The 25,000-nt window shown below is 45.1% G+C and overlaps 2 protein-coding genes across 2 annotated transcripts in view; one reads left to right on the top strand and one right to left on the bottom strand.

Moving 5' to 3' along the window:
• Positions 1–25,000, bottom strand: part of LOC127006109 (doublesex- and mab-3-related transcription factor A2-like) — a 65,253-nt gene that overhangs the window by 13,861 nt on the left and 26,392 nt on the right. The window lies entirely within an intron of this gene.
• Positions 10,275–25,000, top strand: part of LOC127006110 (carbohydrate sulfotransferase 10-like) — an 84,043-nt gene continuing 69,317 nt past the window's right edge. The window contains exon 1 of the mRNA XM_050875618.1: positions 10,275–10,363. The gene's annotated coding sequence lies outside the window, so the exon portion shown is untranslated. The remainder of the gene's footprint in view (positions 10,364–25,000) is intronic.

The raw sequence follows: 25,000 nt of genomic DNA, 5'->3' as shown, positions 1-25,000 counted from the left end.
GGATGAGAGGAAGAAGGTTTGTAGGTATAGTTTAGGAGAGGAAAAGAGGAGGATGAGAGGAAGAAGGTATGTAGGTATAGTTTAGGAGAGGAAAAGAGGAGGATGAGAGGAAGAAGGTATGTAGGTAGTTTTGGAGAGGAAAAGAGGAGGATGAGAGGAAGAAAGTATGTAGGTAGTTTTGGAGAGGAAAAGAGGAGGATGAGAGGAAGAAGGTATGTAGATAGGATAGTTTAGAAGAGGAAAAGAGGAGGATGAGAGGAAGAAAGTATGTAGGTAGTTTAGGAGAGGAAAAGAGGAGGATGAGAGGAAGAAGGTATGTAGATAGGATAGTTTAGAAGAGGAAAAGAGGAGGATGAGAGGAAGAAGGTTTGTAGGTATAGTTTAGGAGAGGAAAAGAAGGAAAACGAGGTGGAGAAAATGAGGTAAATGAGTGGGTGAATGTAAGGTACCAACCCCTATCCATCCGGTAACAAGGGAAAGGAAGAGAGGGGTGAAAATGGAGAGGGGAAGAGAAAAGGAGGAAAAGGAGGGATAGGGTATAGGTGAATGAGTGAAGCAGAAGTACCGCCACCTATACCCATCGAGCCACACGGGAAAGGTAAACAGGGAAAATGGGGAGAGAAAATGAGGGTCCGGGGGGAAGGGTAGGAGAGTGGGTGAAGAAGTACCACCATCCACCCACCCAGCCTAAAGGGGAAGCAAGAGGGGGAGGGTAGGAAAAGGGGGATAAAGGGAGGAGAGGAAAACAGGAGAATTGGGGAGAAAAAATGAGGGAACGATGGGAAAGGTAAGTGGGTGAGTGAATCAAAGGTATACTACCCACCCCGTGCAGCTAAACAGGAAAGAAATGGGGGTTAGAAAAGGGAAGGGAGGATGAAGGGAAGAGTGGAGGCGGGTATTTTAGGAGAGTCGAAAAAAATGGGGAAATGAGGGAGAGAAAAAGAATGAACGAGGGGTAAAGGTAAACGGGTGGGTGAAGAAAGAAAACGGGAGGGGGGATGAGCGGAAGAGGGAAGGTATAGGTAGATACGAGAGGAAAAAGGGAAAAACGGGGGAGAGAAAACGAGGGAGAGAGGGGAAGGTTAAGTGGGTGGGTGGAACAAAAGTATCACCAGCAAAGCACCTCAGCCAAAAGGAATAGGGGAGGATGGAGGGAAGAGGGAAGGGAGGATGAAGGAAGGGAAGAGGGAAGGGAGGATGAAGGGAAGAGGGAAGGGAGGATGAAGGGAGGGAAGAGGGAAGGGAGGATGAAGGTAGGGAAGAGGGAAGGAGGATGAGGAAGGGAGGATGAAGGAGGAAGAGGAAGGAGGATGAAGGAAGGGAAGAGGGAAGGGAGGATGAAGGAAGGGAAGAGGGAAGGGAGGATGAAGGAAGGGAAGAGGGAAGGGAGGATGAAGGAAGGGAAGAGGGAAGGGAGGATGAAGGGAGGGAAGAGGGAAGGGAGGATGAAGGGAGGGAAGAGGGAAGGGAGGATGAAGGAAGGGAAGAGGGAAGGGAGGATGAAGGGAGGGAAGAGGGATGGGAGGATGAAGGGAGGGAAGAGGGAAGGGAGGATGAAGGAAGGGAAGAGGGAGGGGAGGATGAAGGGAGGGAAGAGGGAAGGGAGGATGAAGGTAAGCAGTCAGGTAAAATAAAGATGCCATTCACCAGCCATCCATAGAGTGAAGGATAATGACGGATAGGGAGAGAAAGGAGTGTGTGGAAGTGAAGGCAAGAAAGAAAAGAGCCACCGAGAGAAGGAGAGGAAAGGAGAAGAAGAGGAAAGAAAGGGCAAAGGGAGGGAGAGGAGTTGGGTAGGCGGGTGGTAGGAAAAGTAAAAAAAAAAAAGTAGAGTGAAATAGAGGAACGAGATCGCTAAATGAGAGGCCAAAAGTAAGTTTATGTCTTGGGGTTGTGGGTGACGTGGCGATGTTGTTGTTGTTGGTGGTGGTGGTGGTGGCGGTGGTGGTGGGGATGGTGGTGGTGGTAACGTGGTGGTGGTAACGGGGTGGTGGTGGTGGTGGTGGGGATGGTGGTGATGGTAGTGGTGGTGGTGGTGGTGGTGGTGACGTGGATGGTGGTGGTGGTGGTGGTGATGGTGGTTGTGGTAACATGGTGGTGGTGGTGCTAAACTGACTGGGTACGCTATAAAGTGGTTAGTAAGGAAATACTGATGGTGGTGATCGTGATGGTGGTGGTGTTAAAGATTATGACGCTTGTTTACTGTGTTTATTTATGGTTAGGGTTGTGAGAGTTATGGTTGTGCTGGTGGTGGCTTAGTGACAGGACGCAGAGTTGGGATTGGGCTCGAGTTACTATTGGTGTCCCGTAAGGATCAGTTCTGCGTCCATTACTGTTTATCTTATACATCAACGATCTTGAGTGTGATATAACCAGTGACATAAGTAAGTTTGCTGATGACGCAAATATAGGAAGACTAATCAGTTCAGACAACGACGCTGAGTCTTTTCAGGAGGAACTATCTGTCCTGTATGAGTGGGCCGACAAATGAATTCAGTTCAACATCGACAAATCTAACGCCCTAAGTGTGAGAAGAGATAATCGGCAAAGTAATTACACATATAATAGCACACACCTTCACCACTGCAACTGCGATAGAGATTTGGGTGTGCGTGTAATCTCTGCTCTAGAATTACCTGTATTGCCGCCAGAAACCGCTCAAATAGAGCGTTGTTTTTTTATTTCGAGAAGTATATAGCAACCGGAGCCTAGAAGTTATCCTCAAATTGTCTTGTGGCACTGGTTAGACTTCACTTGAGTTATCCTATTCAGTTTTGGTGCCCCTATTACAGATAGGATATAGATTACCTCGAGGCCATACAGAGAAGTATGACTAAAATGATTGAAGGACTTAGGAGGTTACCTGACTGAGAAGATCTAAAAAAAAACCACAAACTACATTCCTTATATTACGTATAGGTTCTCATATTACGTATAGGTGTTTTATTGCGTTTTTAAAGTGATTTTGGGGATTGACATGAGCGATTTAAATGAAGTACTTGTATTATAAACTTATATGAGAACACACAGTAATGGTATAAGTTAGATGAATCCAAGTTCAGGGAGGAAATAGGCAAGAACTGGTTATTGAATAGAGTAGTGGACGAGTGGAACAAACTGAGCAGGCATGTATTTGATGCAAACACGCAAAAGCTTTAGAATGTGGTTATACGTGTTTATGGACGGGAAGGGAATTTGGTGAATAGCCCATCGTCAGGAGTTACTTTGTGTAGGGGGTTTGGCTTCTTGTAATCTCCTTATGTCCTTGTGTTTCCTTGTGTGGTGATAGCTGTGGTGATGCGAAGGTGGTATAATGGTGAGTAAAGGTGGTGATATGGTGATAGGTGGTAATAGTTGTGGTGGTGGCTTTGGTAGGATCTTTGCATGTTTTTGTTAATGTTGTTTTTGTTATTATTCTTGCAGCGAGTTTTATGATTACTGCTGCTGTTGTTAGTACTATTGTTTATTAATGCTGTTGATGTCGTTGTTACTCTCGATGCTGTTGTTGCTTATTTTTTGTTCTTATTGTCCTTGTTGTTGTTGTTGTTGTTGTTTTTGTTGTTGAGTCGGTGAAATTCACACGTTAATTAAAAAAAGTGCCAAGAGAGAGAGAGAGAGAGAGAGAGAGAGAGAGAGAGAGAGAGAGAGAGAGAGAGAGAGAGAGAGAGAGAGAGAGAGAGAGAGAGAGAGAGTACAATACGTGGTGAGCAAAGACTGGTGTGCTGGTATTATTAGCGAGGGTGAGGGATAGGGGGCATTATGGGTTAGGGAGGGGGGGGGGAGCGAGGAGCATGGACCAAGGAGGAAGGAACGTGAGAGGACGAAGGGGCGGAGGGCTGGAGGGAACAAGAAGGAAGGGAAGGGATGAGAAGAAGAGGAGGGAAGATTAGGTAAGGAAGGAAAGGAAAGGTGGGGTGGAAAACGAAAGGGAGGAGAAGAAGGGAAAGCAAGGGTATGTAGTAGAAGGGCAGGTAAGGGAAAGGAAGAAAAGAGAAGGGAAAGGAAGGATATGTAGTAAATGGACAGGTAAGGGAGAGAAAGAAAAGAGAAGGGAAAGGAAGGGAAGGGAAGGGAAGAGATTGGAAAATATGAGACAGAAGGAAACGGCGAAGATGGCAAGGAAAAGGAAGGCTAGTGAAGAAGGAAATGGAAAAGAAGGGAAGGGGGGAGGAAAGGACGGGCTGGAGAGGAAAGAAATGAGAAATGAAAAGAATATAAGGGAACAGAAGGGAGTAAAGTAAAGGGACGGGAAGGGAAAGAAGGGGAGGAAAGAAAGGGAGAGGAGGGACGGGGTGGGAATTAAGGGGATGAAAGAACACACACACACAAAAAAAAAAAAATCTCAGTAGTACATGTTTCCGGGGCTTTGAAGACACCACACATTAAACCTCACGCCGATGAACTCTTGTGGTGCTTTTGTGGATTGAGTTATTTCACTTTACGCGGGGACCGAGGGCGAGACGGGAAAGGGAAACAGACAATATAGATAAGCAGTTCTTCCCTTTACGGTGGGAGGGAGAACAAGGAAAGAAAGGTAAAATTACCCATGTAGATGAATAGCCAGAAAGGGGAGGAAGAGGAAGAGATACACATTGGAGAAAAAAAAAAAAGCATATCAAACAGAAGAAAAACGGAGGATATAAAAATGAAGGGAAATACTTATCAATAGAAGAGAATCAGTTAGTCAAAGAAAACTTGTAGATGATATAGATTAGCAACCAACAATAGAAAGACGTGAGGTACAGAACAGAGAAGAAACAGACTCACTAGATTAGAAGGAAAGCATTAGAAAATAAAAATAAAAACTTAGGATATGAAGCCGAAGGGAAGTTAGTTTATAAATAAAAAGACCAATTACATAAAAGGATAAAAAGCAACCAGCATGAAAAGAAATATAAAAGGGTAGAGAAACAAAGGAAAGGGAGAGAAAGGAAGGGAAAGGCGGGGAAGAAAAAGGAGAGGAAAAAAAGAGAGGGGAACAGATGAGATGGAAGGAAAGGAAGGAGCGGGCAAGGAGGGGGATGAAAAGGGAAGAAAGAAACGGAGTGGAAGGCGAGGCAAATTAAGAAGAGGGAAGTCGAGATTGAGATCGAATGTAAAGATAAAAAGTATGAAAAAAAACACGAGTGAAGAAAGGCGAAGCGAAAGATGAGGAAAAAAAGTAATATTAAAAGAAAAAAAAAACAAGACGAAAGCGAGGCAAGAGAAGGGAAGAGAGAGAGAGAGAGAGAGAGAGAGAGAGAGAGAGAGAGAGAGAGAGAGAGAGAGAGAGAGAGAGAGAGAGAGAGAGAGAGAGAGAGAGAGAGAGAGAGAGAGAGAGAGAGAGAGAGAGAGAGAAAAAAGAAGAAAACCGAAGATGGAATAGAAGAAAAAAAGTGAAAAAAATCGTGTGTAACTAAAGGCGAAGTAAAAAAACACAAATAGGTAAAACTAAAAAAAAAAGACGAAAGCGAGACAAGATAAGGAAAGAGAGAGAGAGAGAGAGAGAGAGAGAGAGAGAGAGAGAGAGAGAGAGAGAGAGAGAGAGAGAGAGAGAGAGAGAGAGAGAGAGAGAGAGAGAGAGAGAGAGAGAGAGAGAGAGAGATTAACGAAGCCGATTAGAATATAAGGATAAATGTGTGTAAAAAAAAATACAAGTAAATAAATCCGAAGTGAAAGATAGTAAAAAGAAAGTTAAATCTATATCTGAAAAAAACACAAATTGGTAAAACTGAGAGAAAGGAGAAAACGAGAGAAAACACAGAATAAAGCTGAGATAGAATAGAAGAAGAAAAATATCTGTGAAAAGAAATGCGAGGCGAAGAGTGAAATGAGAGATTGAAAATATATGGAGTCTATACCAAAACTAGGACAGAGATGAAACTAAAAGAAAAAAATACAATAGAAAACAAAGAATGAAGCCGAGATTGAAGTGAAGAAAAAAGAAAGTGGGAAAAAAATGACAGTAAATGACAGTGGAGGGAAAGATGGTAAAAAAAAAAAAAAGTTGTCTGTATCAAAAAAAGTTGGAAAAAAAGTGTGAGCAAATTATAGTGGAGTGAAAGACAGTAAAAAAAAGTTGTCTGTATCAAAAAAAGTTGGAAAAAAAGTGCGAGCAAATTATAGTGGAGTGAAAGACAGTAAAAAAAAGTTGTCTGTATCAAAAAAAAAGTGGGAAAAATGTGCAAGTAAATGATCGTGGGGTGAAAAACGGTAAAAAAAAAAAGTTGTCTGTTTAAAAAAAAAAGTGGAAAAAAAATGCAAGTAAATTATACTGGAGTGAAAGACGGTAAAAAAAAAGAAGTTGTCTGTATAAAAAAAGTGGAAAAAAGTGCACGTAAATTATAGTGGAGTAAAAGATGGTAAAAAAAAAGTTGTCTATAAAAAAAGTGGAAAAAAGTGCACGTAAATTATAGTGGAGTAAAAGATGGTAAAAAAAAAGTTGTCTGTATAAAAAAAAAGTGGAAAAAAGTGCACGTAAATTATAGTGGAGTGAAAGATGGTAAAAAAAAAGTTGTCTGTATAAAAAAAAAGTGGGAAAAAGTGCAAGTAAATTATAGTGGAGTAAAAGATGGTAAATAAAAAAAGTTGTCTGTATAAAAAAAAGTGGAAAAAAGTGCAAGTAAATTATAGTGGTAAAAAAAAGTTGTCTGTATAAAAAAAAGTGGAAAAAAGTGCAAGTAAATTATAGTGGTAAAAAAAAGTTGTCTGTATAAAAGAAAAGTGGAAAAAAGTGCAAGTAAATTATAGTGGTAAAAAAAAGTTGTCTGTATAAAAAAAAAAGTGGGAAAAAACTGCAACTAAATTATAGTGGAGTGAAAGACGGTAAACAAATGTTGTCTCTATAAAAAAAAAAATCAAATACGTAAGATTGAAAGAAGGAAAAAAAACAAGACGAAGGCGAGGCTGGTGGCGAAGATAAAAAAAAAAAAAAGCGTTCGATAGCGCCTTACTTTAACACACGCCGCAGATGTTTACATAAATCGGATATTGAATTTTTTTTATTATTATTCTTTGTTTTACGGTGTCGTTGAGTGAGACCTTCGGCGGCTGTTGACGCACCCTAATGGCCGGGAAACGACCCCATGCACGACCCCCTCCTCCTCCTCCTCTTCGTCCCTCTTCTTCCTCCTTCCCCTATTTCTCCCCTTCCTCCTCCTCCTCCTCCTCCTCTTCGTCCCTCTTCTTCCTCCTTCCCCTATTTCTCCCCTTCCTCCCTCCTCCTCCTCCTCCTCCTCCTCGTCCTCCTCCTCCTCCTCCCCCTCCCTCTTCTTCCTCCTTCCCCTATTTCTCCCCCTCCTCCTCCTCCTCTGTCCCTCTTCTTCCTCCTCCTATTTCTCCCCTTCCTCCCTCCTCCTCCTCCTCCTCCTCCTCCTCCACATGGAACATATTTAAGGAGAAGGTCTGAGAAATATAGAGGGAAATAATGTTCAAGAAAATACATTATTATTTCATGAAGCATGCTGTGATGTCACCGTTCACAGGCTGAGGGGCGTGAGTGGCACCATCACCGCCTCTGAGCTCATCGGCCCCAGCATGCCTCAGCAGTACCTGTAAACGGGACTATGAAATATATATACAAAGAAGGCGTGAAGCCAATTTTTCACATACGTAAAAACAAAAAAATGAAGGAAAAGAACAGTATTGGTTTCATGATAGACGAAAGGCGGTTTACTAGCCCAGGATAGCTAGCAGACACATGGCCAGGATCCTGAGGGGGACCTTCGGGCCTGTGTGCACGGTCGTTGACAGAGTTCGTCCCCGCGTATCCTGTCCTGAGAAGTTGGATCGCACCCTTTGAAATTAGCACAATAAGCGATTAAAATGTAAAAATAGCGCCTAGATTCGACACTAATAAGTTAGTATGGCTCAGCAGCTTATCTCCGAAGTTCTCATATTGCTGACTGTAAAGTCATCCAAAAAGACTGCCCAGATTTTTCAATAATCTGAAAAGTGACACATGTCTTTCAACCGTAACACGTCTAATAACTGCACCACTTTAGGTCTCCAAACAATGAACACACATACAGCTTGTGTGGGAAGCTTCTGCTTTTAGTATATAAGGAATCGGGTAAGTATCAACAAGGAACTTTTGAAGCCATCAAAGCACTAAAGCCTGCCTCCTCCTCCTCCTCCTCCTCTTTCTCCTCCTCCTTCCCCTCCTCCTCCTCCTCCTTGACTCCTGTCTCCCTCGTCTTCCGCTTCCTACTCCTCTTCCTCCTCTCTACCATCTTGCTCACTCTTCCGGAACCTCATCCCTCCTCTCCTTTTTCCCCCCTGTCCCCCCCCCCCCCTTCTTTTCCTGTCTCCCTCCCCCCTCCCCCCTTGACTCACGGACAGGCGGCTTGAGCCACGGTGAGTCTTGGTGATCGGTCTTTTTCCTCCCTTCCTCCACGAACCCCCAGACACACACACGCACACGCACACGCACACACACACATACACATACACACACAGGGCTCTAAACATAGCCCATCCAGTCACCGAACTGGTAAATATCAAAGAAGAAAGAAAAGATACACACACACACACACACACACACACACACACACACACACACACACACACACACACACACACACACACACACACACACACACACACACAAAGCGAAAACACACAAATCCCTCATGGTAGTAACCCAAGTTATTTCCAGGACACTTCTCTTCCTTGTTTCTGCCCTGGCGTGCCTTCCCTTAGCACCCGGCATTTTTATTTCTTTTTCTATTTATGTCACGGAGGAAAATAATGACCTTCTTGGAATAACAGGAATGATTATGTAGTATAGGAACTCGTTGACGTTAGAAAAACATATACCGATTAGCACAAGACAGAAAGCAGCTACCTGGGCCAATGAAAGCCCATGTTAGACAGCAGAGAGGTGGAGGCAGTCGTTGAAGGAGTTTGCACTGCTAAGGTGAAGCATTTCTGAGGCACATGTAAGAAGATTCAGTAGTGAAATCCATGGGAGGGAACAGACTGATGAATGTCCGTGTGAGGAATGATTATCAGATTGAGACGGAGTCAAGGAATAGACCTGGTGTGGAGTGATGTGATGCGCTTATGCTTATACGGAACCATTATCATCGCGTCCCCCTGGTGGGAGCCCAGGACACAGCCCGTCTGTGTCGTCAGTGAACGTCCTTCGTGTTTTCCGCCAAGCTAGTGACCAGTGCAAGGCTGAATATGAATTTTCGTGGAAAACAACCGTTTCTTGTCAACAAAATGTTCTAAACATACAACCCATTGTGTTATTGAGGTTCCCTGATGTCCATTTGCAATGCAGAGTGAGTCATGGGAAGGGAAATGTGTCGCCGCAGCCAGGCAAGGCCGGGCTTGTGTTGTGCTGACGCCCGTGACGCACAGTTGGAGGTCGTGTGAGACTGAGATTTGAGACTCGGTGAAACTACATGAATAAATTCCGCAATCCTGTCTCTTAGATGTGTCGGAGTGACAGACTTATAAACTTGCAGTATTTATAGTTTTTCAGCTCAGCCTGCTGCACTGTGTCTGATAACAGTTGCGGAGCGAGTTCAGCGAGAGAAGCGTATTCTTGCAGTTCAATAATCTCGTTTTTTATGTGTATATTTTTTTACACTGTTTTTCGCGAGCTCCCTGACCCAAGAACTTTCACATGATGTGCTATGCAGGGCTGCTTGTGACCTAGTGACGGCAAAACGCCTGTGGACTCACGCATGATGGGTGGCTCGATCGCACGCACGTACGTATGCAGCCAAGCAAGCACGCACGCACGCACGCACACAAAATAATGGAGCTGCAGAAATTCGCTCCGGTAGCTCCACATTTGTGATATCAACAAACAGTTCGTTTCAATAAAAAATAAAAAAAACTATGTGCCAACTTAGCATTCCTTCATGACTCGTGGTTTGTTAGTCTTTACTGTGCTTAGAAACATTCCTACTGATGATATCATTAAGTTTATTATGTTGAGTAATGATAGTTTTATTGTTAATTCTCTCATAATTATCTTCGTGGGTTTGTGTTTTAGGTAGCTTCAACTTTGTGGCTTTGATCCTCAAGTGTCGCAGAGTGCACAACATTACACGTGGAATTCAACACGACAAAATACAAGCTGTGTCTTATGGTTCTTTGCTCCTTCCTTCTCATTATCCGGAAAGAGTGTGGTCACTGGATTGCTTTTCAGGATTTTTGTTTTTTCTTCTCGCAGAATTATATATAAAAATTTTGTCTGAACATTTTTCTGCAGTATTGCTTGATATAGTCTTAAGTACTCTGGTCCCAGTAACCTTATATTTCTCCTTCCTTGTACTTTTAGATGTTGGAGCCTACCCACTTCGCTTTAGCGGGTGCCAGCGAAGCTTACTACTTTATCATCATCGTCACCACAATGAAAAAGCAAAAGGTATTTTGATCCTAAGTTACTGTTACTGAATTACGTGTCATCCTGTATTAAGAGGTAAAGGATATCCACTGTCAAGTCATATACATACAAACTCAACTATTGATTTGAGCATAATTACGTATATCTTTATGTCATTAGAATATAGAGAAATGATACTAAACCAGTACAATTATCAAGTAACAGCTAATAAACGAAGGTGCAGTTCAGAGAGGTCGAAAATGAGAGACATGTGGAAAAATCATTTCATCTGTTGGCAATATATGTTTGACAATATTGACCGCACACAACCATTAAGACAGGTAAATATTACTTTGAAAACATCGTCATGCATGCATTATGAATTTTATTAAATGTGCATATTTTATCCGCTTTGCTTCTCAGCCTTACCCAGGGAAGGTCTAAAGTTCATGGTCATCCTGGACGCGGGAATCCCAGAAGTTGTGTTTTTTTCACATTTATAATTATTTCCCAAGCAATTTTGCTTTACTTAAATTTATTTCCTTTCATTAGAAAGCTTACACTATCCCACTACCTTTATCTTTAGCATTTCCTCGCTCCTAGAAGGCCTTGGCTCTACACAGGCATGCAACAAACCAGGGCGCGCATATTCTCAAACGTTGCGTCGCCTTAGTACATTAATTCTTAAAGGTTCTTCTAGTGCTTAAAAAGATCTCCATGGGTGGTTCTCGTGATTCTAGTTTGACCTGTGCGCTAGGGACGGGACGACACTTATGGGAACCAGACAAATCTTTTTATATGGCCTCCGAAAATAGTCGTAAGGAGAGCCCCAAGCCTTTGAACATGCGAACTCAGGTCACGTAGTATATTCCTTTCGCCATGGACGGGAAAACACTCGTGATAACTAGACAAATCTTCTCTATGGGCTCCGAAAATAGTCGTAAGGATAGCCCCAAGCTTTTAAATATGCGAAGCCAGGTTATGCAGTGTATTCATGTCGCCATGGACGGGAAAACACTCACGGGAATCCGATAAAACTTCTCTATGGCCTTCGAAAATAGTCGTAAGGGGAGCCCCAATTAAGCTTTTGAACGTGCGAACCTGGGTTATGTAGTATATTCCTGTCGCCATGGACGGGAAAACACTCATGATAATCCGATAAAACTTTTATATTTTTTTCTTTTTTACAGCAGAGCAGTCATTTCAAGGGCATAAAAAAGGTAACAAATGTGAAAAAAAGCCCGCTACTCACTGTTCCTGTAAAGAGTTAGAGGAGTGGCCGACAGATAGGTCAATTTCAGGAGGAGAGGTGTCCCAATTAAGCTTTTAAACGTGCGACCCAAGGGCGGCCAAAGAGAGCTACAAAAACACGCCTCTCACCACGCGGCAAAGACTGTAAATAGGAAACAGATCACCCACACAAGCAGATCACCCACACACGAGCACGTCACCGATGAACCAAAGCCCCCGTGTGTCGAGGTGCACATTCTCGCCACTCATAATCACCAATAGGACGTGAATTAATGATGTCAAAGGAAACATCAGAACAAAAGACAGAGTGAATGAATGCACAGGCGCTCGTCACTTACCATTAGCGATATTAATGCCCATTTTGCTCTTCCCCCAAGTGAGAACGCATTAAATTAGACCTTTTGATTGATGATCCCTGTTGTGAGGGTGACGGAGGAGGGGGAGGGAGGGACGGATGGAGGGAGAGTGAGGGAGAGAGAGTTGAGGGGAGAGAGAATCATCATAGGTTAATTCTGTGTTAATGACTGTGGAGCGTGTGTGTGTGTGTGTGTGTGTACGAGAGAGAGAGAGAGAGAGAGAGAGAGAGAGAGAGAGAGAGAGAGAGAGAGAGAGAGAGAGAGAGAGAGAGAGAGAGAGAGAGAGAGAGAGAGAGAGAGAGAGAGAGAGAGAGAGAGAGAGAGAGAATATGCTCATTACTTTTTCATGTGATCTACTTTTTATTTTCGTTTCTCAGTTTAATTCGGTATTTATCGTTTTTTTAATACACTCAACACCTTCACCACCACCACCACCACCACCACCACCACCACAGTCACCTTCTCGTCCTTGTCCTTCTCTTCCTCACCCACTTTCTCTTTTCTCTCTTCTTACTTCCCCTTCCCCGCCACATCTTCCTCCTCCTTCTCCTCCTCTAAGTGTAGGGGACGTGATCCTCCTACTCCTCCTCCTCCTTCTCCTCCTGCTCCTCTACCTCCTCCTCTCCAGCTGGTGTTGAGAATGACCTCATCAGAATTCCGTGCAGGCGAGACCTAATGTTAGAGTTGATATTGAAATAGTTGTCATGTTTCAAATAGTGAAGCGTCTGGCGCCCCGGGGAGTGAAAAACCTGCGTTGGGCGATGTCCCTTTCCCGCCCAGAAGGAACTCTGCACTTGGGCGGTTTTAAGACGTGAATTTAGCGCTACCTCCCTCCCTCCTTTGGGCCGTTAGTGCGAGGGTCGGGAGGCCGCAATAAGGGGAGAAAGGGCCAGCGGGAGCCACCACATCGAAGAAAAATGTCCGGAACACCTCGCCAGGGAATAGGACGATGAATTCTGACTCGGCCTGCGGATTCCTGGGAAAATGCCGCCAGGGTCCGAAGTTGCATCCTTCTGGAATGACATTAGGAAAAGCCTCACTGTAGACTCCTCTCGGGTGATATATCGTTATGGGAGCTATTTGGCGGCCCAGAGGCGGAGGCGGCGACGGTGGGGGCGGTGGTGGTGGTGGTGGTGGTGCGAGCCTTTTCTGTGAATGCGATTATCGTTAATATGATGGGATTAAGACGAGGCGGAGGAGGAGAAGAAGTCTTGACGCGTTACAGAAAAAGGGTGTGTGGAGGGAGGCCTTATGTGTTTGTGTGTGGGGGGGGGGGGGGAGGGGGGGTCTTAGATAGCGACTTAAAGCTATTAGAGCGCGCGGGGAGGGTAAAGGGGAAGGGTGGTGATCATGAACCCTCCAGATCGACCCTGCAAACCGTCCGCCACAGTTCGAGCCCCAGCCGGGCGCCGAAGAGACCCACGACAGTCAGGTGGCACAGCGACCTTACAGAGATAGATATATAGATGAATACATAGAATTAGAGTAAGTAGATGAATAGCTAAATGAATAAAATAGGCTTAGAGAGAGAGAGAGAGAGAGAGAGAGAGAGAGAGAGAGAGAGAGAGAGAGAGAGAGAGAGAGAGAGAAAGTGTGTGTGTGTGTGTGTGTGATGGGGAGCAAACTGTTCAAAAAAGATCCTCCTGTGAACGCCTGAGACAAGAAAGGGCAAGCCAATAACACAATATACAGGAAACTTTTGAAGCGGACAAAGGGAAGGTAATGACGGCCAGCAAAGAGGGAAGGTAGAACACAATAACAAAGGAGGAGCCAAGGAAATAAGCGGACCCGGGCGGAGAATTGGGCGGCGTCTCTTGTAACACCGGGAGTGAAAAGTGATGCCGGTGGTGATGGTGGTGGTGGTGGTGGGTGATTGGTGGTGGACGCAAAGGAAAAAAGCTACACAAGAGTCCGGTGCGTGTGTGTGTGTGTGTGTGTGTGTGTGTGTGTGTGTGTGTGTGTGTGTGTGTGTGTGTGTGTGTGTGTGGAGAGGAAGAAGAGCGGGGAGGTGGGTCTTGTTACCTCTAGTGTGTGTGATTGTTTTTCTTGGGAGGTGTGTTGTTTTTGTTGTCAGTGTTGTTTTGATGGTGGTGGTGGTGGTTGAGGGAGGGGGTGATGTTGTTTACCATTATTTTCTTATTCTTGTTGTTATTGTTGTCCTTGGTCATCGTGGTATTGCTGGCAGTGGTTATGGTGATGTTGGATGTCTTAGTTTTGCTGTTAGAGTTGCAGTTGATGTTGTGTTGTCCCTGAGTGAGGTTGTTCCCATTCCAAACATATAAAAAGCAAATCATGTTTTCTAGGTATCCAGAAGTAGGCAGTGTCAGTCTATGAATATTTCCATCATACTCGATAGGGTCTTACGTTCATTCTTTATTCACGGATCGTTTTTTTTATGAATGTTGTTTTGGATTTATTAAAGAGTTGGTTTAGGATTCGTTGACCTTTTGCTGTCGTTGTTGTATTTTGTCAGTCGCCTCATCACAGTACAAGTTTCTTTTATATTTTTATCGTCTAGGCCTATGTGCCCTTCCATAAGTCTTTAAGAACTCCGAAACAGCTTTTTAGTTTTACCTCATTTTCACTCCTTAGCAATCTTTAATCCTTCTTTCATTATCTCCGCTTACTAATTATTTTATCTTGCGCTTCCTTCGCTTCCCAAATTTTTACCTTATTTTTACTCCTTAGCAATCTATAATCCTCCTTTCATTATTTCCGCTTACTAATTATTTTATCTTGCGTTTCCTTCTCTTCCCAGATTCCTTTCCTTATTTAGCTTTCCTTTTCCTATTTTTTTTCAACAAAGGAGACAGCTCAAGGGTACAAAAAAAGTAAACAATAATAAAAAAAAGCCCGCTACTCGCTGCTCCCAAAAAGAATCCAAAGAGGTGGCCGAAAGAGAGGTCAATTTCGTCTTCCCTCCTCTTCCTTTTTCTCCTCTCGCCTTCCTTCTTTCTCTTTCCTACTTCTAGCTTTCATCTGCTATACTTTCCACGCGTTTTGATTATTTTTTTTATTTCCCCCTCACTCCGCTTCATTAATAGATACACATTTCTCCTTTTCCTTCATTATACTCTGTTATCTCTACTTTGCATCTTCACCTCTTCATACATTTCTTATACTTTCCACGCGTATTACATTTTCTTTTATTTCGTACGTTTACTCAGCTCTTCAAATCCCTTCGTTAATGATCGTCCCTCCTTTTCTACTCATTGAATATTTTATCTTTATCTTGTACCATCTCTAGCACATCTTTCATACAATCCAAGCTACTTTTATTTTCTTATGTCTCCTTTGCTCCTTAAATCCCTTGCCTGATAAATCTTCCCTTCCTCTCGTATATACAGCTCGTTGACGTCCCTCCTCCTCTTCGTCTTCCTTCCTTATTCACTCTCACCATCTCTAGCCCTTCTTATATGCAATCCACACCTATTAATTTTATTTTCTTACGTCTTCTTAGCTCCTTAAATCCCTTGCCTGAGAAACCTTTCCTTCCTCTCGTATACAGCTCCTCGCCATCCCTCCTCCTCCTCCTCTTCTCCCTTCCTTATCCTCTCACTCGTCCCCTCAAATATTTTCTCTGCCGGTGGTCGGAGCGAATAATGCGAGAGGAGTTCTTCGATACTGAATATTCAGCGGCGGACCTTTCAAGGCGGCCACTTTCATGTGTCAGCAAGATGTTTGTGTAGCGGGTCTTGGCGCGCCCGTGTTGTTGGTCTGCCCTGCGCTCTTGTGTTGGTGGACTCTTGGTGGTCTGGCGAAGAGCTGTAGAGGGATGTTACAGGCTCTTAGAGGTTGAAGGGGAGCTGCTACCGGGTGCTTGGGGTCTGACAAAGGGCTGTGGGTGGTCTGCTAAGGGTTGCGAAGTGTTTTTACTAGTTGTTGGTGGTTTGGAAAAAGCTGGTGACGGGGTAGAGAGAGAGAGAGAGAGAGAGAGAGAGAGAGAGAGAGAGAGAGAGAGAGAGAGAGAGAGAGAGAGAGAGAGAGAGAGAGAGAGAGAACATTGTTAAAAGTCTCTCTGTTGGTCTGTTGGTGGACTGGGGATGGGTCTGTTTCGAGTGCTCAGAAGCTAAAAAGAAAAAGAGTTAGTACGTTATAATGATTTGTGGAAGAGCTAAGAAGAGCTGTTCGGGCTTTTGGTGAGTTGAGATGTGTGTGTGCGTGGGGGGGGGTCGTCGTGTGTGTCTGTGTGGATGTGGGTGTGCGTGTGTGCGTGTGTGGGTGTCGTCATGTTCACCTTTCCCACGACACTAATTAACAAGATCAAAGTGAAAAGGCAGAAAAGACGATTAATATCCAGAAAAAAAATTATATATAAAAACTATTATTAGAACCTTTTCATTATTTTACCGCAAAAGAAAGCAGTTTAATATTCTTACCGGGTACACCACCACCGAGCCTTTTAACAATGTTCTCTCTCTCTCTCTCTCTCTCTCTCTCTCTCTCTCTCTCTCTCTCTCTCGTTTCTCTTCCTCTCCTTTCTTCCTCCCTCCGTCAGTCCCTCTCCCTTTCTTCACAAATGAATGAAAGTATAAATTGATAGCCATCACCGCGGGAGAGAGAGAGAGAGAGAGAGAGAGAGAGAGAGAGAGAGAGAGAGAGAGAGAGAGAGAGAGAAGACAGACGGACAGACAGAAAAAAATAAACATAAAACGGACATTTAATAACAAGATTATCTGTTCTCATGAGGCTTACGTATGCTCTTACACACACACACACACACACACACACACACACACACACACACACACGCGGAGCAGCCCCTACAATCTCCCCGTCGCCTCGCCCTTCCCTCCCCCCCCCCCCCCCGCCCAGTCCTCCTCAACCTCCCTCCACCTTCCTTGCCCAGGTTCTCTCCTTCTTTGTCCGTCTCTATCAATTCCTCACGTCATACTTGTTATTTCTTCTTTGTGTCTCGTCTTCGGCCACACTGGCGGAAAGCGAACCCGAGGCAGAGGAAGGAGACGGAGGAGGAAGAAACATAAAGAAGATGAAAAGGGAGAGAAGGAAAAAATACACACGGCCATACAAGTTGAGCTCGAAATAATAATAGGCGGGAGGGGTCAGGTTTCAACGAGGAAATACTGTTGGCCAACGTTTTAGTGTTGTGCTTAATGTTATTGTTATTACTGCTTGTATTGTTGGGCTCTTGAGGTATGTAGTGGGAGGTGCTGGTGGTGGGTCGAGGGACGGAGGAAGGGAGGGAATGGTGGTGGTAGTGGTGGTGTTGAAAGCATGTCGATGTGGTGTTCCGCTGGGGGAGCTTCTGGGTGCGTGCGTAGTTCAAAGACAGCAAGAAGATAGATATTCTGTAGGTGTGTTATAACGGCTAGGGAAGAGCACAGTAACAATTGCCTAAAGGAGGTGGGGGCTTTGTTGTGTACCGCAAGGGTAGTTTCAATGCGCATAGTAGTTTAAAAACGACAAGAAGGTAGATATACCGTAACATTATGAAGAGCTGTGTCACTTGGTTAGGTGATCGCAAGGTAAGGTCTGGGCGCATGCTATAGGGAGACGACGCCAAGATTTATTTACCGTGTTTGGAGGCGGTGGCTGAGGCGTCCAAAAGGACCTGGGCTCGCGTCACGCCTGGCGGCACAAGCTGGGATTTTTTAGTTGCCGCAGAGTGCCTACCCACATGCTGTCCTGAAGACCACCTATCAGCCCGGACTCTAGATTCTCTCTCTAAAAAGAGGATTAAATATGAGCTCCTGGGGACAGCATGAACCAAGCAAGATGGTGCCAAAAAGAAAGCCTACCGGCGCCATAAGCAAGACGTAAATAAAAAAAAGGCGTAGTCTATGGTGTGATATGGGCAGTCTCAAGGGATGAGGATGGGTATACTGTAGGTCGTGGCGGAGGTAACTTAATATGAAGGGCGTGATCAGTTGTTTAGGGTGTGGAGATGAGGAACCTCAAGAGAAGAGGATAGATATATTGCAGGTTGTGGTGGAGGTGATTGGATAGAAAGGAAGAAACTAGCGTTCAGAGGTACAGTGTTGTGTTAGACCACCAGAGTAGTTTCTGAGTGTTTGGGTAGCTGAGCCGGAAGAAAGAAGATAAATAAAGTGTCGGCATAGTACATGTTTGTAGGTTGGGTAAAGGATGGTGTCAGATATAGTGGTGGTAACGTGGAGATGGTTGTAGTAGATAATAGTGGAGGGTCGTGAAATTTAAAAGGTAGTAGAGGATTCACATCTCGAACAAAAACAGAAGAGGAGAAAGAGAGAAAAAATAAGACTGAAAGAAATGGATCCGTCGTGAAATTTAAACGGTAGTAGAGATTTTTTGTGTTATAGCTGTTGACTAGTTTGTAATGAGGGTGGGCAGTCGTTATAAGATACTGGGGTGAAGAAGGAAATACTAACACAAGGATAAGTGGTTTTGGGGTTGTGATGGAGGTGAAGTCGACGATGTGTTTTGCTTTCATTATTGTTGTTGTAAAGGTTTCTGTACTCTTATATCCTTGTTGTAGAGGAGTGGAGAGCTTTTCATTATATTGGGGGTAACTGACCGTTGTTGTGAGTTGTGACAGAGTTGACGAGAAATTTTGTCGTAGTCTGGGAGTTGGTGTGAGACTAGAGGTTGTTGTCGTGGGGCGGAGTTTGTAGGATGGACTGGGTATAAGGAGGAACTTGCGGGTTGTCATGGAGTTGAGGAAAAGGCTAAGTATTATGGAGTGGGCTTAAGGGAGAGGATTCTGAGATATATGGATGACTGAAAACAACCCCCCCCCCAGAATGTATTATGTGAAGAATAGTAGGAATGAGTTTGGTATTGTGATGCAGGTGATGGAGTATGATTGTTCTTGTGATGAAGTAATGGCAGGAGAGTGTTATTATTATTATCTGTAAAGGAGACTCGAAGAACCTGAAGAAGCAACCTGGCATATGGAACGAAGAGGCAAAACACAACACAACGGAGAAGTAAAAATTAAACGTAGACGAGGGCTCACATCTCGAACAAAAACAGAAGAGGAGAAAGAGATAAAAAAAAGACTGAAAGAAAAAGCATCCGGACAGGAAAGTGTATCTTATCTCCATGCTAATCAAAAAGAAAGAAAAAGAGTGAGAGAGAATAAAAAAAAGAAGATTGGAGGTAAAAAAAAATAGGTACGAAAAACACATCTACTTCTACCTATACGTTTTTCCCGTCTCAAAATTCGAAGATCAAAAATGTGAGCGACTTATCTTTATTCTTACACCTGTGAAGTATCGACGGGGAACAGGTGTGGAAAGGTGAAAAGGAGAGGTGCAAAAGGTAACCGTCTCATCGCCAATCTTACACCTGTGAAGTATCGACGGGGAACAGGATGGATGTCAAGGGAAGGGGAAGGTGGTGGTGGTGGTGGTGGTGGTGGTGTTGCTCGAGCTCAAAATACTACTCGCCAAGGACGTCTTCCCATAACCTTCCACCCTCCACCTTCCACTCTCCACCCTTGACTGACCCTCCTCCCTCCACCTTCCATCCTCCACCTTGAACCCTCCACCCTCCTCCCTCCATCTCTCATCTCCACTCTCTCTACCCAAACACATATGACCTTTCACCTCCACCCCTTCCTTCCTACGACCCTGTCCCTTCCGCCCCTTTCCTTCCACTCTTCCCCTTCCATTTCAACTCCTTCCCTCCACCTCTCACGATCCACCACAATCCCCCTACACCCTCTGGCCTCCCAAAACCCAACCCTTCCATCATCAGTTTCACCCTCAGCACCCTACCTCTTCCACCCAGCCCCTTCACCCCTTTCCCCTTCCACCCCTCCACCCTCGTCCCCTCCACCCCCTCCACCCTTCCTCCCTCCCTCGTCCCTTTGGTGATCCCTGGCTTTTCACATTATATACAGCGACCTCCAGTACACACACGCGGCTAGGCTAACGAGCACACACACACACACACACACACACACACACACACACACAAAACACTTCAGCACAGCGCCGGAGCCTGAAGAGTCCCAGTGGCTCAAACGCTCTAGTTAAACTAATTTACCAAAAATGACTCTCTAAGGGCGAGTATTTAAATTCCGCTCCACAATGGCGCCCCCGCCGGCCCCACCACCGCCCTGCTATAAGGGGTCTGTGCCCGGTACTGTAATTGTCGAGGCTTGATGGCCATTTTTCCGGCATCAAAGACAGGCTCCGTCTTTCAGCCCGACACTTGCCCGTCAGCCTCCCTTTAGTCGCTACGTCGGTAAAAACTTCAATTTGGGGTTTTCCAATTATCCGGGTCTTGACTAACATGAAAGTAAAATCGACTCAAGTTTTCTTTTGCTTCTTTCGAGGAGCGGGGGATCATTTCCGAGGCATTTTGTGAAGTGACTTTCAAATTATATGATTTTCATTTCCATATTAAAACTCTTATCCTAATGACCCAACCAGGGGTAAATTATTTCACTCTAACTTCCATATTGCACGGGAACACGAGTGGCAGGCCGGTGTTTTCCGGCCCTACAGACGGGCGGCGGAGGGGTCGTGTTGCCCTGCGCCGGACCGTTCGGTTAAACATCTATGGAGCGTTTTAATAGTTTCCGTTTGTGGTTATGCATGAAAAGCCGGACGATAAAAACTGGACACAGCAAATGGCGAAACTAACGGCTCAAACAAAAATCTTACACGCGCCGATGAACCCTCGGCAAGACATCGCCGAGCCGGGCCACCGAAGGGCCGGCCGCCGCTACGGCCACAAAGCGGCCCCGGCGCCGCCCTCCCGCCGAACACCAGCCATTATGAAAACTGCCGGAAAAATGTGGGAAAATATTCTGTCCGCAGCGAGTTGAAAGTGGTCTCTCCCCAACCGCTTCTTCTCCTCTTCCTCGAGTTATAACTGAGCCCTCCACTCCCACTCTGTATAGAGGTCGCGCGCGCTGTAAAGATGAGGTTTGGCCAAAGGTTGCAACCGGGATATTGCCCCGCCTCTCAGCCACACACCCGCCACCAACAACTTACACAAATTACGCCACGAGAGTAAAGGACTTGCAGGGTGCCGCGTTGGGAAGAAACGCCCCGCCGCGTGACTGGAAGGATACCGGGCGAGGCGAGGCGCTGCGGCTACAAGGGTACGAGGAGGGAGAGCTGAGGGCTGTGAGGGTGTGACGACGCTTAGTGCTGGAGGCAGGCGGAGAGGCGGCCACAAGGGAGCCACAAGAAGGGTTTACGGTGGGGAGAGACACTGGTGCTGGCGAGCAAGTGCTAGGGTTCGCTAGTGTTGGCAAGGATGCTTGAGGGATGATAATGATAGGGATAGGCAGAGATGCAGGATGGCCTTTCGGATATTTGGGCCGTGCCTGGTGGGCCGCGCTCGTGTTTGCTGATGGCCCGGCATGAGGGGCGGAAGCTCTAACCTGGAGTCCTGCGATTTCCGCCAGGTGAAGACGCCACAGTCCACACTGCAGCGGTCCACCACAGCGACGTAAAATACATTTATAAGCCTTTTGTTCGTGGTATACGCTATTGTATCTTGTCTTCGTAATAATATCATGATGCAACCTTTAGCTCATAACGCTCATCACCAATAATCGCAACAACACAAAAACACTCCGCCCACCAAATAACTTAGCTTTCGAATTGCTGCAGTGGTGGAGGAACTTCATAAATCTCAATAAAAAATGCATACTTTCCTGCCTGATGCACTGCGATTTTTATTTCAGCCATTATTTTATAAGATCTGAGAGGCGTCTGAGAGACATTTCTCTCCAGGCCTTTATCGTACACGGCACCGAGTGTCCGCTCCTCCCTGTTAAAGTTGATGTGAGTGTTTGCTTTCTCAGGCGGAATCACTTACGGTAGTGTCTGGTGTGGTGCAGGTCTGTGTTAACTTGGATGTGTAGCTTAAAAGTAGAATTAATTTCTTATTACTATGTACTATGTTATGGGATTCATAGTCTTTTGTGTTGCATGTTTACTGTGTATTATTATGTGGCAGTGTTGATAATGTCATGCTATCCTTACTGATTGCTTTGTGGAGTCAGTCGTTTACACTGACTAGTTCATTGTCTTCTCACCTTTTTTTTCCCCCCGTTGTCAATCACTTATTGAGCGTTCGGGGGCTGAGGCGGGTGGCGATATCTCAAGTGTCTAGCTCCTGAAAGAGTCGCGGTGAATTAACGCAATGTATGCCCAGAATTTGTTATTTTACAAGCCTGCGTGACTTTTAAACACAATTTGAATGGTCTGCAGTATTTTTTTCTCTTAATTGGCTAAAATGATATTAGATATAAGAGAAGCGTACTTTTGTTGATGGAATGACTATTGTATACAGTCAATGTATAAATCAAGGGAAACAAAGAGCAAAGGCGGTTCAAATAAAGAAAAACTAGATCGAAAGAAAAAAAAAGTCTATGCTTCGGATAAGAGGATGCATTTCAGAAATGTTTAAGATTGATTCTAAGTTATCTTCGCAGCTGGAGATAACATGAGATTTGCCACTAATTCATCTGAACCACAAAAATTCAGTGAACTTGAGCATTTGATACCAACTCTCGGAAATATTTAGTGCTGATCCATCCTCGGATACGACACTTAAATGAAGTTGATTCCTCGCAAGAAAGTCGATGTCGGACGCTTATTCAAGTTGTGAGCAGAAAGACAGCGGCAGTGAGCCTGACCAAGAAATATCGTGTTTGCGAGTAGAGCGTCGATCCTGCTCATAGGGTTGTTTCTGTACGAGACGACCCTGAGTGGAAGGATTTGGGATGGATAGGTCAGCTGCGTGGGAACTTGCTTGGGGAGACCCCCGGGAGTATGAACGGCGAGTGAGTGAAGTGACGCGCCCCAGGGCGTTTGCTCCCCATTGGTTAGTCGGAGTATAGCGTCGTGTTAGGACTATCCGATTTGGTGCTACAAAATGCTAAACGATCTGAGACTCTTCAGTGTTGCCTACAAGAGCATTGATCAGGCCTACATAATGCTGCTGACGTTGCATGTGTTAGGAGTGACTCGTGAACAGTCGTCTTCAACTCTGAAGTGGATAAATGAAATTATTTTAAAACTCTTATGTCACAAGAGCATCTGGAGGCTTTAATTTTATCAGTGTAAAAAACGTCATGCTAAAAGTCAGCAATGGTTGGTGCAGAAAATAGCTTCGTGGGGTTCCGGCACTGTGAGTTTTAGCGCGAACCGTTGAAAGTGTGCGCCGACCTGAGCCAAAAATACCCCGGCCGGACTCATAACTCTCCGCCGCTGGGGCTAAGTACGTAGGGCATACATATGACAATACGTTCACAAGAATATAAATATAAATTGAAAAAAACAAGAGTGAAAGTTATTAGGGAAAAAAATATGATAATTCTGATGACAGTGACAATGAGGACGACGAAGACGATGATGACAACGACGATGTAGATGTAAAGTAAACACAAAAGGAGGCGCAACAGAACATAACATTACTCAGCCCATGAACGCTCTGGGGATTGATGGACATAAGGCTTGGAGAGCGCGTGTTGGCCTGACCAGCCAGTCCATCACCACCACCTTACACCCGCCACACTGCTCCTGGAAGCCACAACTACCCTCACCCCGTCTCCTTGGCTTCAGCAGCACCATGGCCAAGTATTGCACCGAACTGTAGTAAATTGTGTTTAATCCGGTAGCAGCGGGGATCATGTTTCTTAATGGTCCCTCCAACCGAGAAAAATGAAAAAAAAATCACCCCTCACACAAACCATTTCATAATATATATATCAAAGCATTTGTGATCAGATTATGTATCATCTATTTTGGGGGATTTATATCATAGCACAAATTTGGCCCGTCGCTGCTACACGGTAAAGCCACAAATTTGGCCCGTCGCTGCTACCGGGTTAACGTGAAGGAACAACCATGGAACGAGTTGTGGTTTTGACCGTGTGCCCAAACGATAGCGGATACATCTGAGGTCGACTGCAACAGATGGCCGACTATTACACAGGACTCATTATATTGTGGTTAACTACTTGTATGAAGAAAAAAAATTTATAGAAAGCGTCGGTGCCCTTAGTGGTGCGTCCAAACCTAAGCGGATACGTTCGACCCCAAACCATGTACAGCAGCTGGCCGACTATTAAGCAGGACTCAGTATATTGTTATTAAGTACATGAATGAAAAAATGATATGTAGAATGCGTCGGTGTCCTTAGTGATACGTCCAAACCTTAGCGAACACACTCGACCCCAAACAACGCAGGTACAGGAGGTGGCCGAATACTGCGCAGTACTCAGCGAGCGCGTTATGGTTCAAATATAAACAAACTGTAGTGAATCAAGACCGTGGATGGTGCGTCCAAACCAAGGCGACACACCACCACCCCTCACACCCCCTCCCCCATCCACCCCCGCACCACTAACACACTACATATACAGCACCGTTTCTTCCCCGCGGAGCATCCTTTAAAAAACGTTAAATATAATCCAATTACCGCCGCCACCGCCAGAAAACATCATCATCCACAGTCGCGCTGCCTCCCTGCGGTAACAAGGTCGCCCAGGCCCAGCCCACCATCCCGCCCTCCGCCCTCCGCCGCCCTGCCATTGAGGAAGCGGGCGGGACAAAAGTGAACCCCCCGCAATACTCCACGTACCCACTCCACATAGAGAATATTTAGAGTTCCAAGATAACTATGTATATACACAAAAAACCGACCCGCGGGGATGAAAAAAGGGCGATAGAAATTCTCAAAATAGCACCTGAGAAGAGAGAGCTCTTGACGCGGCTCTTCAGGGCGGAGATCATACGAACCATTTAACTATCTACTCTCCCGGCGCACAAATATCTTATAGAACATTTTTTTGACTCAATGGGGAGACTAAAAAGTGAAGTATAAAAGGTCTTAATGAGTGCATGTGCGGCCACGACGAGAAGCAAGAAGAGGAGGAGGAGGAGGAGGAGGAGGAGGAGGAGAGGAGGCTTGAGCGTCAGAGTTGCTGGTAGAGTAATGATGTGTGTGTGTGTGTGTATGTGTGAGAGATGAAATGATTCTCTCTCTCTCTCTCTCTCTCTCTCTCTCTCTCTCTCTCTCTCTCTCTCTCTCTCTCTCTCTCTCTCTCTCTCTCTCTCTCTCTCTCTCTCTCTCTCTCTCTCTCTCTTCCCTTCCCCCTCAG

This window comes from Eriocheir sinensis, chromosome 32 (assembly GCF_024679095.1).
Source record: "Eriocheir sinensis breed Jianghai 21 chromosome 32, ASM2467909v1, whole genome shotgun sequence".
Classification (NCBI taxonomy): Eukaryota; Metazoa; Arthropoda; class Malacostraca; order Decapoda; family Varunidae; genus Eriocheir; species Eriocheir sinensis.
The sequence above is the reverse complement of the archived record's forward strand: the minus strand, read 5'-3'. Positions and strand labels throughout refer to the sequence as shown.